Source organism: Erinaceus europaeus, chromosome 10 (genome assembly GCF_950295315.1).
Source record: "Erinaceus europaeus chromosome 10, mEriEur2.1, whole genome shotgun sequence".
In the NCBI taxonomy this organism is placed as follows: domain Eukaryota; kingdom Metazoa; phylum Chordata; class Mammalia; order Eulipotyphla; family Erinaceidae; genus Erinaceus; species Erinaceus europaeus.
In genome coordinates, this window is record NC_080171.1 from 64,635,465 (window position 1) to 64,649,946 (window position 14,482).

The window sequence follows — 14,482 nt, forward strand, 5'->3', positions numbered from 1 at the left end:
TTACCCACTGTCTGATTACCTTTGGTGCTGTGTGTCAACCTCTTCTTCAGTACGACCCCTGACTGATGGCAGATGCTCAATAAATGCACACACACACACACACACACACACACACACACACACACACACACACACATTAATTTTTTTCCAGGATGAATAGCTGCTGAAAACTGTAGTGAACTGCTAACTGGAACATTTGATGAGTTGAAAAGTTAAGATGTACTTTCATTTATCTATTTTTTAAAAAATTTATCATCTTTATTTATTTACTGGATAGAGATAGCCAGAATTCGAGAGGGAATGGGGAAATAGAGAGGGAGAGAGACAAAGAGACAGACACCTGTGGCTCTGCTTCACTACTCATGTAGCTTTCTCCCTGCAGGTGTTGACCAGGGGCTTGAACCTGGGTCCTTGTGCAATTGTAACATGTACACTCAACCAGGTGTGCCACCACCTGGCCCCTAAAATGTACTTTTATTAAAGAGTGGGTATTGTGGTCCAGGAGATTGAGCAGTGATTAAAGCACTGGACTCTCAAGCAAGAGGTTTCATGTTCAATCCCCAGCAGCACACGGTAAAGTAATGCATTCAGAATTTCTTAAATGTTCATCAGTCTATGTTTACCAGTCTATTGTCTTTCAATCCTTAGTGGAGGAAGGAAGCAAGAAACAAATGTAACAACACAAAGGGAACAAAGTATTCTTAGAATTCTATTGGTATTATTACCCATCAGTTATCTCAAGACAGTCAAAGCATACTTTGTCTTCTAGTGACATACTTTCTATTTTAGATATCTCCAGGACTAAAGCAAGAGATAAGAAAAATGGTGGGGCCTGCAGTCCCCACCTGCATGGGGAAAGGTTCACAAGTGGTGAATCAGGGCTGCAGGTGTCTGTCTGTCTCTCTCCCAATCTCCTACCCCTTCCCTTTCGATTTCTGGCTGTCCCTATCCAATAAATAAATAAAGATAATAAACAAATAAGATCATTAAAAAAAATCAAAAGAAAAGAAAAATGGTGGGGTTGAGTGGTGGTGCACCTGGTTGAGTGCATATGTTACATTGTGCAGGGACCCAGGTTCGAGCTTCAGGTCCTCACCTGCCAGGGGAAAGCTTTGCGAATGGTGAAGCACTGCTGCAGGTCTTGGACTCTCGGTCTCTCTCTCTCTCTCTCTCCCTACCCTATCGGTTTCTAACTGCCTCTATGCAAAAAGTAAAAATAATAAAATTAAAAAAAAAAAGAAAGAGAAAAGGACTGGATGGTTGCGCACCTGGTTGAGCACACATGTTACAGTGCTCAAGGATGAAGATTCAAGCCTGGGTCTCCACCTGCAGTGGGAAAGCTTGCAAGTGGTTAAGCCGGTCTGCAGATGTCTCTGTGTCTCTCTCCCTCTCTATTAACCCCCTTTCGGTCTTGATTTCTGTCTGTCTCCAATAAATAAATAAAGATAATAAACAAAATTAAAAAAAGAAAAATGCCTAGAGATTATTGAGGAGCCAGGTGGTGGTGCACCTGGTTAAGCATACATATTACAATGCACAAGGACCCAGGTTCAAGTCCTTGGTCCCCACCTGCAGGGGGAAAGCTTCAGGAGTGGTGAAGCACGGCTGCAGGGGTCTCTCTTCCTCTCTATCTCCCCTTCCCACTCAATTTCTCCCTATACAACAATAAATAAGTAAATATTAAAAGAGAGATTATTGAGCCCCTAAAAGTCCCTTCTTTATACCCACAGCTGATGAGTTACAATCTAAAAAGTCACTCCTAAAACTGAATTCCTTGGATATTATGGGTGAAGTCTTGACCTGGAAACTCTTTTGGTGGGGTTTCTGGTGTTTGAGGCTCTTTGCCTTAGGGCACCGCTACAATCCTTGAACCCACAGAGTTTGATACAATCAAGGGACTGACATACAGAGTGATTATCTTTCTGCGACAGAATAAAAATGATCCTGAGAAGGCTATGAATGTTTGGGCTATTGTTGGCACATTGATTTTATGACTAAATTTAGAAATAGATATCTAACTTCTCTGTAAAAAGTTTAACATTGGGAGTTGGGCGGTAGTGTAACGAGTTAAGTGCACGTGGCGCGAAGTCCAAGGACCTGAGTAAGGATCCCGGTTAGATCCCGGGCTCCCCATCTGCAGGGGGGTTGCTTCACAGGTGGTGAAACAGGTCTGCAGGTGTTTATATTTCTCTCCCCCTCTCTGTGTTCCCCTCCTCTCACATTTCTCTCTGTCTTATCCAACAACGATGACATCAATAACAACAATACTAACTACAACAATAAAACAAGGGCAACAAAAGAGAATAAATAAATATTAAAAAATTAAAAAAAGAAACTGAAGTAGGTACAATTTCTTATTAAAAAGTTTAACATTTCTGAGTTTACATTGAATCTATAATACATTTTCTTATAATGAATATGGTATGTCTCCGGTTTTGTAAGACATCAAATATTTCTTATTAAAGTTGAATATTTTGACATTTTATACATTTTCTTTTTGTAGAATTTATTTTGTTATACAAAGTATGTTTTCAAGTATATTGAAACATGTGTCATGGTATAGGCAATAATTTAAAATATTTTATTATTAATATATGGTTATAGTTAATACATAATGCATGTGGTATTATTTTTTTCATTCTATATGTACTTTTATATTTCACCTTGGAAGTAAGTAATGTGTTGAATGTTTGTTCACAATATGTTATTGTTACTCTAAAAAAGTCACGGTAATAAAGACATGTATTGTTATAGAGATAAAAATCTGGACATGGTGATGGAAAAGAGAGTGAACAATTAAACTCATACTTAAAATTTTAGGTACATCAAAGGTGACTTTTACCACCAGTAAGAAAAAATAGAAGAATTTAATAAATGAAATTGGAAAAGTGGCTTACCACAAAAATAAAAACATTAGCAGATAGAATAAGAATTTTTATATTAAAAGCAAAACTGTGAACATCTTACTAGAACATATTGGTGAACATATTTTGAGCACAAAACTATTGACAATATTTGACAATATTAAAATTAAGAAATTTGGTTCATTATAAAATAAACCTAAGTGAAACATCAGTTATGAATGGGGAAAGTTGCCAGTAATAAACACATCAAATATAATTTTATCAAGAAAGTTATATAACTTATGTATTAATATTTACAAGAACAACAATTCAAACTAAAAGATAACAATGAAACACAGAAAGGATATAAAAAGGCATCTCACCGCAGAGGGAGTACCTATGCTAAGAGATGTATTAGAAGATCTTTCAGGAAGTCGGGCGGTAGCACAGCGGGTCAAGTGCAGGTGGTGCAAAGGGCAAGGACCTGCATAAGGATCCGGGTTCGAGCTGCCGGCTCCTCACCTGCAGGAGAGTCACTTCACAAGCGGTGAAGCAGGTCTGCAGGTGTCTGTCTTTCTCTCCCCCTCTCTATCTTCCCCTCCTCTCTCTGTTTCTCTCTCTCCTATCCAACAATGACGTCAATAACAAGAACAATAATAACTACAACAATAAAACAACAAGGGCAACAAAAGGGAATAAATAAATATTTTAAAAAATTAAAAAAAGATCTTTCATCTCAAATATTGTAGGAATATGTAAATCAAGACCATTATATCACTGCATTCTCACTATGTTCCCAATAATTTAAATGATTACTGCTTCCGGTATTACTAAATATATACATCTTATATTTCTTATACACTGTTAGCAGAAATATGGCATGCTAAACCCATTTTGGGATTATTTTATAAGGTAATACTTCCTGAACTAGGAAAATAGCATAATGGTTAGCAAAAAACCTTTCATGCCTGAAGCATCAATGGTCCCAGGTTCCATTTCCCCAGCATAACCATAAACCAGAGCTGAGCAATGCCCCTGAAAAAACAAAGAAAAAACCTAAAACACAACAATAAAAAACAATCACACACACACACACACACACACACACACACACACACACACACACACACACACACACACACCAGAAAGCAAAATTTCTCTCATAGTGAATACTCTTTCTTTTTTTTGCCTCCAGGGTTATCTCTGGAGCTCGGTGCCCACACCATGAATCCACTGCTCCTGGGGGCTATTTTTTCCCCCTTTTTGTTGCCTTTGTTGTTTATTGTTGCTGTTATATTATTGTTGTTAGTAGTTTTGTTATTAATATTGTTGTTGGATAGGACAGAGAGAAATGGAGTGAGAAGGGGAAGACAGAGAGGGGGAGAAAAAGACACCTGCAGACCTGCTTCACTGCCTGTGAAGTGACCCCCCTGCAGGTGGGGAGCCGGGGCTCGAATCAGGATCCTTACGTAGGTGCCTGTGCTTTGCACTATGTGCGCTTAACCCGCTGTACCACCACCTGGTGCCCAGTGAATGCTTTCTACTCTTATGGAACATATGAAATTCTACTACATAAATTCCTCTTTAAGGAAATGTATTGCCCAGGTAAAGTGAGGTTGTCAGATATCTATCAGCTATCAGCTATGAGCATTTTTAAGTTTTTTTTTTTTTTTTTTTTAGCTTGAAATGAACCATTTCAGCATGATATAAATTTATCAAGGCTTTAGTGACTTCTATTGTAGCTCTTTTTTTCTTTCTTTCTGTTTCTTTTTGTCATCATCAGTATAGGGGCCAGGCTCAAATGTGAGTGTCATATGACAAAGTAGTAACCCTTTTAGGTAAACTATAATATCTTGGGAGTATCTTTTGTTTCTTGTTGTGACACATGGACTTTATGGACCTAGCATATTCTTAACCCCTGCTGATAACTGCTTATTTTTCTGTACCTAAGATATATACCTCTGTATTGCCCTAATAGAACCTTGATTGGTTTAAACCCACTCCTAGCTGCCCCACAGCCAAATCCATTATGTGCCACATAGCTGCAGCCAAAGTCCCTTTTCTTTTTAATTACAACAAACGGTGTCCCAACGTGTTGCAATTTTTTTTTTACCCCACCCCGATTTCAGTTTGACTTTAATTTGTCCCAATGTGTTCCAGTGTTTACCCACTTTATGCTCTATGCAGTTTGACTATATCTCCCATGTGTCGAGTTACTATGTATGGTCCACTTTGCTTTTGTCTACTATTGTCCCAAACATTTTTAACCCCACCCCAATGTGTCTTGACTTTAATTTGCTCCAGTGTGTTTCAATTATTACCCACTCCTTTTTTCCCTGTGTGGTTTGACTATGTATATCCCATGTTTTGAATGAGTATGTATGGCCCATTTTGATTTTGCTCACTGTGTTTCCCAAATGTGTCACCATGTTTTAATTCACTCCTATTTGCTTATATAGTTCAAGTTTAAACTACCACATGTGCTGCATATTTCTGACCCACAGTTTTTTGCTGGTGGCTATTTTGTACTTGACTTTAATCTACCACACATGTTGAATTTTTTTTTTTTTTTTTATATTTATCCCCATACCCTTTACCTGCCCCTTTCCACTTGACCTTAGAATCCATAAGCTGATTGGGGATCCAACAAGCACATGCTAATTCCTGGTAAATAATTGACCTTTAATTTTAAGCTTTCTTTTACTTTCACCCTTTCTAAACTGTCACAGTAGGTATATTACATTCTAAGGAAGACAATTTTCACCTCAGACAATTGAAAGAGATTTTAAAGATATGTAAAATTCAGTGTTCCAGCTAAGAATTATGTAAGTTGTTACATATAATAGAGGTAGTCTACAGACCTCCTCTGAAAAATAGAGTTATATAAGTTGAGATATGGACACAAATCAGGGTTTATTTATTGAAAAATATTGGTATAGTCACAATAAAAACAACGTCAGACCTATAATCTGTGCCTATCTGCTCTAAAACAATTTCAGGCTTCTTTTCAAAACTAGTCCTTAAATCCTCCTTCTGTTTCCAAATCTACTTTTCCTTCCTTCTTTACATCTCAAACACAAACTAGTTCTAGTGTGCCTGAAACCCAAATGTTCTCACATTTTTCTTCTGGGCCTGAAGCTACCTTACAGACTTGTCCATGTCTGGCTATTCATGGCTTTAACAAAGAATGGAGTACGGGGGTTGTCATGGTGCCATTTATAATTTATGGAAATCCTTTCTCTAGGCCTGCCTCCCTTCCTTCCTTCCTCCTCTGCTTCCTCCTCCCCTTCCTCCACTGCTCTTCCTCTTTCTTTTACATCAGATCCCTTTCCACAGTCACCTATTCCTACTATACCACATGACTCACTCAACCCCTTCCTAACTCCTCCTCCATATTCTCCCTTACCTTCATCCACTGTAGACCCAGATTTGCCTGCTACCAATGATAAAAACAGAAAAATCCTTTTCAAAAGGGCTATTGAGTGATGCCTTGAATTAATGTGTCTGTGCTCCCTATAGGGGAAGGAACCTAGATGGAATATAAAGCTTGTCCAGATCAGGTTTCCAGAGATATCTCACCCAGTCAGTTAGAAGGTAAGAGTGCCTTTGCCTCTCTCAGTGAACATATGAACATTAGAAAAAACAAAACGAAACTGACACCTTATTGTACAATTGGCAATCAGAATAAGTGACAAGTTACCTAGTGCTTATATAAAGTCTTTCAGCTCCGTATTTCAGAAAGCCACAGAACCCTACAGGGAATTTGTGGACAGACCCCAAGAAGCTATCAGTAGACAAATAGACAATAATAAAGCAGCCAAAATTCTGATTAAGCGATTAGCCTATGACAATGACTGTAAAGGAATAAAACAAAGACTGTTAAGGAATTCTTGGGCCACTCAAAGATCTAGATTTAAGTATTGCTCAGATGATAAAAGCATGTACTGAGGTACAGAGTCAAACCCATAAAGCACATGGTATGGCTGTGTTAAATCAGGCTCAGGACAGCTCATGAAAAACAAGGTTTGTTTTAAATGTAATAATGAAGGCCATTTACAAAGGAATTACAAAATTAATCTCAAACAATTTGAATATAAGATGACAGATATTCAAAACCTCCCTTAACCAAATGCCCACTCTATAAAAGAGTCTTTCACTGGGCAATTCACTGTCCATCCAGAACTTATGCAGAAGATAATTCTCTGCCAGAAAACAAAAAGTGGGGCACTGGCCCTTTAGCCCACAAAGCCATGAGGACTACTGGATGACTCTAAAGGATAGCAACTTATTACAGCCATGAATCTTAATGCATTTTTTCACTGTTTCATTTATGTCTTTAACTTCTAGTCTCTCTATGGGGAAGTGATTTATTTGAATATGAGGTATGTATGTATGTATTGATTCAAATTTATCCTAGAAGCCATTGTTGATTGTGGTATGCTATTATACACTTCTGTCTTTTAACCTAAAGAGAAAAATTAGAAACTGTATCTACCAGAGTTTGAGGTCCTCTCCCCAAATGTTTTACTCATAATTTGCCACTGTGCTCTAGTTAACCTCTCTAGTGTTCAAGCACATTCTAGAACTATTGGTACTGATCATGCAGGACAAATAAAATTTTTCATTTTCCCTATGGCACTTGATCTTCACAGTGTAATCCCTACACCCTATTTACAAAGACCATCAATGATCCTCCTAGGATTATGGTGCATACTGACCAGCTATATTTAATTCTCAGTCCTTCTTTCATCAAGGTTCTAAGCTCTAGTCAAATGATTTTGTATTTCTCTGGTACAAGAACAAGCCATTATTCTTTAATGCCTAAATTGGCGTGACTCCTCCCCCCTTTTATAGGTGTTTTACTCAGAAGACTTTAGCACTGATTCTGACAAATCGATGTTTCACATACCCCTCAGTTTGCTAAATTGAAATTTGTTCCTATCTCTGGACACTGTTATAGGCTTTATACATGTCACCCATCACAGAGAATGCAACCCATGTTTTTGTGTATGCCTCTGCCTTTGCTCCTAAAGGTATTCCTTAGTAGACTGGCTACAGCCCTAAATATGTATCTAGATTATGGCTTATTTCTTCTAAACATGTAATTGGCCTGCCTTTCCACCCCACTAGATTAGTAATTGCAGAATACTATAATGCAACCTTAAACGGCTAATTCCCTAATACAGAGAGCTTTATATAGTTTAAAGTTTTTTACTGTATAACTCTAATCAGACAGCTGCTAAATGTTTCATTTCTCCATAGAACCTCTACTTCTTCTCCAGCAGATGCCTTGTGATTTGTCTACTCTTTGTGATTGAAGTCAACAAAATTACTAACTCAAGGCATAGGATAAGCTTTGTTCTAGTTTATCATTCACAGGTCCTGTTTAGACCCATGCTGGCAGTTAAAATCCTCTGGTCTGCAGACTCCTCATAAGAATGTAACAAGATGAAGCCTGAATTGCAAAAGTATAACACTCTAGACGTACAGTGGTCGCCACCCAAGAACCATTTGAATTCGGGGACACCTCTGTAAATCTCTGTTTTGAGCTTCCTTGAGTGATGGACTATTTCTGGGTTAGACACAGATACCAGACCACAGGTCTTCAGGCTAACAGGGCCTTATCTGATACCCAGTTATTGCACCTACCCTTTTGAGAGCAAAAGCAGTGCTTGTAGAGGTAACCCTAGAAAACACTGAAGACTCACTGGTTCTTCAGTACTCATACAGATTCTGAACATCTTGTCCATCTTTATACTAAGAAGTGGGGAATTATTGTGATGCAGTATACTGGCTGACCATAGGAAGTTGGACACAGCACTCAATGCAGACTTGGTGACACAGCATACAGTGATCTATGCAAATGCACAATGAACTGTGGGTGGATCTGTTCTGTGCAAATGAACAAAGTATTGTGGGTGGACTTAAAAGCACAGCCAGTCAGAAGTCCAGGTTCTTTGGCTCCTGCTTCTTCTCCTGCTAAGACACATCTTGGCCATGGCTGCCACTCCTGGGAACTGAACACGTGTGACTCAGCTAGCTGGTAAACTCTAAGACTCCTCTACAGCCACGAGTAACCTATACCTGAGCTGATAATTGTTTATCTCATGGGAGTGAACTTTTGGAAGGCAGCTATGCTCACCACTATACCACCAATGTCCTTTGGGAGTGAACTTTTGATAACTACTCATAGACTTTATGGACCTAGGGTACTCTTAACTCCTACTGATAAATACTTATTTTGCAGTACCTAAAATATATGTCCCATCCCTCTGTACTGCCCTAATAAAACCTTGATTTGTCTAAACCCACTCCCAGCCACTCCACAGCCGAATCCATTATGTGCCACACAGCCACAGCAAAAGTCCTTGTTATTTTAATTACAACAGTTTCTCATTGCTTAAACTTTTTGATTTGAGACATAAAACAATATTATTAAGAATAATCAGGGGCCAGGCAGTGGTGCACCAGGTTAAACACATACATCACCTGGTTCTATCTCCTCTTCCCCAGTTTCAGGAGGGAAGCTTCACTAGAGATGAAGCAGAGCTGTAGGTGTCTCTCTCTTCCTCTCTATTTCCCCCTTCTCTCTCAATTTATCTCTATATTATCAAATAAAGATAATAACTAAAAAACTAAAAAGCCAAAATTAATAAGAAAATTTATTATCTTTCTATATATACTAAAACAAAATATTAAAAAAACAAACAGGAGAGCATATCATGTTGATAGACTGGAGAAAATCTTACTATTAAAATATTCATACAACCAATAGAACCTATCTATTCTAGGCAATTCCTATAAAAATTCCAGTGGTAATTTTGATAGAAGTAGACAAAAAAAATCTAAAATTCCTATTTTTTGTATATCATGAAAACTTTTATCCATTATAAAAAGTTGTAGGAACTGGGGAGATTGTGTTCAGATCGAGCTGCTTTAACACTTGTGAAACGATCTCCCTGCATGTGGGGAGCCGGGGGCTCAAACTGTGATCCACTGCCTGGCCCCCATCACATCTTCTTTATACATTTACCTATCAGTAAACACTGAAGGAGTTCTCATTCACTGGCTATTGTGACTAATGTAGTAAAGAGAAGGTTGGCAGCATGCTTTATACTTTAAAGTTCTTGGTTCTCTTTAAATGACAGATCTTTATATGGAGATATGGGCATCATTTCCTAAAAATTTCACATAGCAATAGCTTTAATTTTTCTGATACTTTTGATTAATGGGCATTACTATGCCATTAGTTCTTAGATATCAGCCTAATGGTGCTTTTGTTCTAACCTCCAGAACCAGACTTCTTGTTTTTGATAGAATGCAAATTCTATCAAATAGGGTGTAAATTCAGGAGTCAGACTGGAGTTCACATTAATTTAATTTAATTTATTTTTCATCAGAGCTTGAACCTGAGATTTAGGAGTCTCAAGCCTGAAAGTCATTTGTATAACCATCACACTATCTATCCTGCTCTAAATTCACATTATAACTAGTATTAACAGTTATTTGGTGTAACACAAATATCTTAACATTTGTATGCTTTCCTTATTGATATTATCAAGATAGTAATCATATATTAACAGTATCTATTTGATAAATTTTTATGTTTAGAATTTAAAAGAAAATATTGCATGCAGGAAGCTTAACATAGACTAAGAACTCAATGTATGAAAGTTTTATTTTAATTTACTTCATATGAAATAGAGAACTTCATATGAGAGAGAGAGAGAGAGAGAGAGAAGCCAGATCACACTTTGATAAATGCAGCATTGAGGAATAAACTGGGAGGCTTAGGCTTGCAAATCCTGCATTCTAACAATTTAACCATTTTTCTGGCCCATATTTATTTTGAAGAATTCATTTACAAAACTCAAAAAAATTATTATCTTTCTTTGTTTATTGGATAGAAACAGCTAAATCAAGAGGGGATGGGGGAGATAGAAAGAGGAAGAGATAGAGATATCTGCAGCTCTGCTTCATTACTTTGCAAAGCTTTTAGAAGAACTTTTAATTCAAGAAATTGTTCATATATTTTGTGTGACAGCTATTTTTCCCCTCATCTTTGGAAGATTGATTTTCTAATAGAGACTGGATTCAAGATCTTTCTCCCTTCAGAAAATATCCTGTAGAAACAGTCTCACACAGTCTCAGTGGACTTGTATGTGTTCAGAAAACTACCAGTTACACAGAAAATGATTAACTGAAGAAAGAGCAAGTTTGTTTTCATTTCTTGAAGAGGTTACCAGCAATCCTGAGTGTAAGTGTGTGATCCTTTTCACTAATACAATGTCTATTCCAGTCAAGTCAGAAGAAAATATGCTAGGCTGAGGCTGGTGATTTACTAGGATCATTGTAGTCTTTATTTGAAAGTCTATTATTTCTTTATTTTTCCATTTGCAATTTTGGAGTAGATTGATATATTTTTGTTTTCTTTATTGAAAATGGAACAAAAGCAAACTACACTATAGTAAATAAAACAAAATCCTAAATTAAAAAGAACAGTACAAACCACCTTCACCCACACACAATTCCTTGGAACATTTAGTTGTATTTCATGATACAGATTCAGAAAAAATTTCCTCCACTTTGTAGCTGTAATTCTTTTAAAATTATATATATACAGAGATATAGAGAGGAAGATAGAGACCAGAGCACTACTAAACTCAAGTTTGTGGTGATGCTGGAGATTGAGCCTGGGGACTTAGCCTCAGGCATGAAATCCTTTTGCATAACCATTCTGCTGTCTCCAGGCCCCAGTACCTATAATTCTAAAGAAAAGTAGTACTGACATAGGATGAGGAAGCACTACAAAAGATGTTGTGGAGTTGTGAAGTCTTTCCAAAAAATGTAGCTGTATTACCATCACTGAACTGGGTCATTTATTATCCAGATTTGGACTACATTACCTCTCAAACTGGTTCACTTAAAAGAGAAATAGTAATTTTCATAATTTGCAGTTATTTATATCCTTGGTCTGGTTTTTTCATGAGTGCCAGAATATGGACAATAGATAGTTGAACTTATATTTAATAGTATAATACTTTTGAAGATATATCATTTAGCTGAGTGGTATTTTTTTTAAAGATTTTATTTATTTATTAATGAGAAACATAGGAGGAGAGAGAAAGAACCAGGCATCACCCTGGTACATGTGCGGTCTGGGATTGAACTCAGGACCTCATGCTTGAGAGTCTAATGCTTTATCTGCTGCGCCACCTCCTGGACCATGCTGAGTGGTATTTTAAAGTTATTTAAAGTTACATTAAAGTAAAATACCAGAAAATCATTTAACAGATAACAAAAACATATCCATTCTATTTATTGTACTCCAAGAGAAGGTATGTGTGTAAATATATATATATATATATATATATATATATATATATATATATATATACAGTTCAGACTAATTGAACAAAATAAATTCCAATAATTTTGCTTTTTTCATATTAGAAAAGCATAAATAAAAAAAGGCAATATTCTCAGAATCTCTCATCCTAAATTTAAGTTGAAGACCAATTTCTATTTGGTCACCAATGCTTCATAGCCTTAGAGTGTGATAATTACATTCTTAGTTCTTTTCCTTTAACTAAAGAAAGATACTGCTTTGGCTTATGGTGGTATTGGGGATTGAGCCTGGGACCTTGAAGCCCTAGCCATAAAAGTTTTTTGCATAACCACTATACTATCTTGCAGCCTTTTCCTTCTTCATACATATACATCAATTTATGCAGATATGTCAAAGTATCATATTCTACACCTTAATTATATTTAATTTTATTTTCAACTATATGACAATGAAGCTCAAGAAGAGAGCCACAAACTATAACTTATAATTACTGGAAGATTAAATGTACCTTGAGCTTTTCTCTCTTGAATTTTCTGTTTAAAGGACAATGCACAAGGGCTTTAAATATATAAGAATTCTCTAAAGGATGGAAATAGACACACATCATTACAATAATACCCTTGGGTTGATTAAGAACTAAGGAAGCATTTGATTTCCATTCAGAAATCCTAATCTTATTTTTTCATAGTCATGTGTCTTGGACTTCAGATAATTCAAGTCATATTTGCTGATTTTATATGCCATTTTTTATAGTCATCTTTTTTTTCTCCAATACACAATTTTATTATCATTATCCCTGTCTATAATCCAGTCTAAGGTAGACCCATATTTTTTTAAAGACATAGATGAGAGAGAGAGAGAGAGAGGAACACCACAGTACAGTGGTTCCTTCAGTGTAGTGAGGGCTGAGCTTGAATCTGGGCTCAAAATATGTATGTATGGAAAAATAGCATACTGTCCAAGTGAGCAATTTTGCTGACCAGACCCAGTATTCTATTACAGAATAAAATGCATATGCATTAATATAACAGACCAACCACATATCTCATACATTTTTAACTGCTCTAAATATAGTAACTAGTATGATACTTCATTTTCCCTAGGAGTTGTGTTATGCTGATATACTGAAAATCAGAAAAAAAAAAAAAGAGACTGGGGACATAACTCAACAATGGAACATAGGACATATAGGACATCCCAGATCTGATCCCTAGTAAATGCTGTGGTTTCTTTCTCTCATGAGAAATAAAAATAAATTACAAAATTAAATATATAAAGAAATTCAAGGTTTTATTAATTGCAACTTTCTGAACTCAAGACTGTGCAATTCATTCACTCTTCTGAATTTTAGTTGTAATGTAAGTAAAGTAGGAAATATATATATACTTAGCAAGTATATATATATGTATATATATATACATTTTGCATATTTGTGAAAATATTTGAATATAGATGATATTCAAAAAGGATCTTATTTCTAGCATTTTCTGTGATGAAGCTAGTTTGATTTTGCTATCATAGCTTTTGACTGAAAATGACTTCATTCTCATTTCAGGGAAAATATCTTGGATCTTATGCTACTATCTTGATTTCCAAAGCAAAATCTTGAGTGCTAGAGCTATCAACGAACTGTAAATGATTCAACCTTTCTACTAGATTGTTTTCTGGTTAAGTTAGCACACATTTCAAAACTCACCTAGAATGGTTGCCTTTTGGCTTTAATACTGAACTTAAAGTGATGATATTTTAAGGAAAAGTGAAATGCAAAGGATGTTATGTTACATTTACTTTAAGGTTCACTCACTTTGACTTTTACATGACTTGTTAGACATTAGCCTTCCTGTTTTGAAAAGGCCAGGTATATCAGGGTTAGTGCAGAGGGTAAACACCATTAGTTTGCACTTTATCACTGTCATCCAACTGCTGAATAGCTACATTTTACATTCCACAGGTAATGGAGGATGTCAGACTATTTCAACTCTTTGCAAGTCAAAACTTAACAGAGATCTCAGAGTTTCAGATTTTAAGTAAGAGGCACATTTTTTCCTCCTCTGCTCATGTCCCCAAATAGCTGACATTTAATTTCTTTTTTCTTTTTTTCTTTTTTTAATGCCACCAGGGTTGCCATTGGGACTTGGTGCCAGTGCCTGCACAATAAATTCAGTGTTTTTGGTGGCCACTTTACCTTTTCTTTTTTTTATTTAAGAAAGGAGATATTAACAAAACCGTAGGATAGGAGGGGTACAACTCCACACAATTCCCACCACCCGGTTTCCATATCCCATCCCCT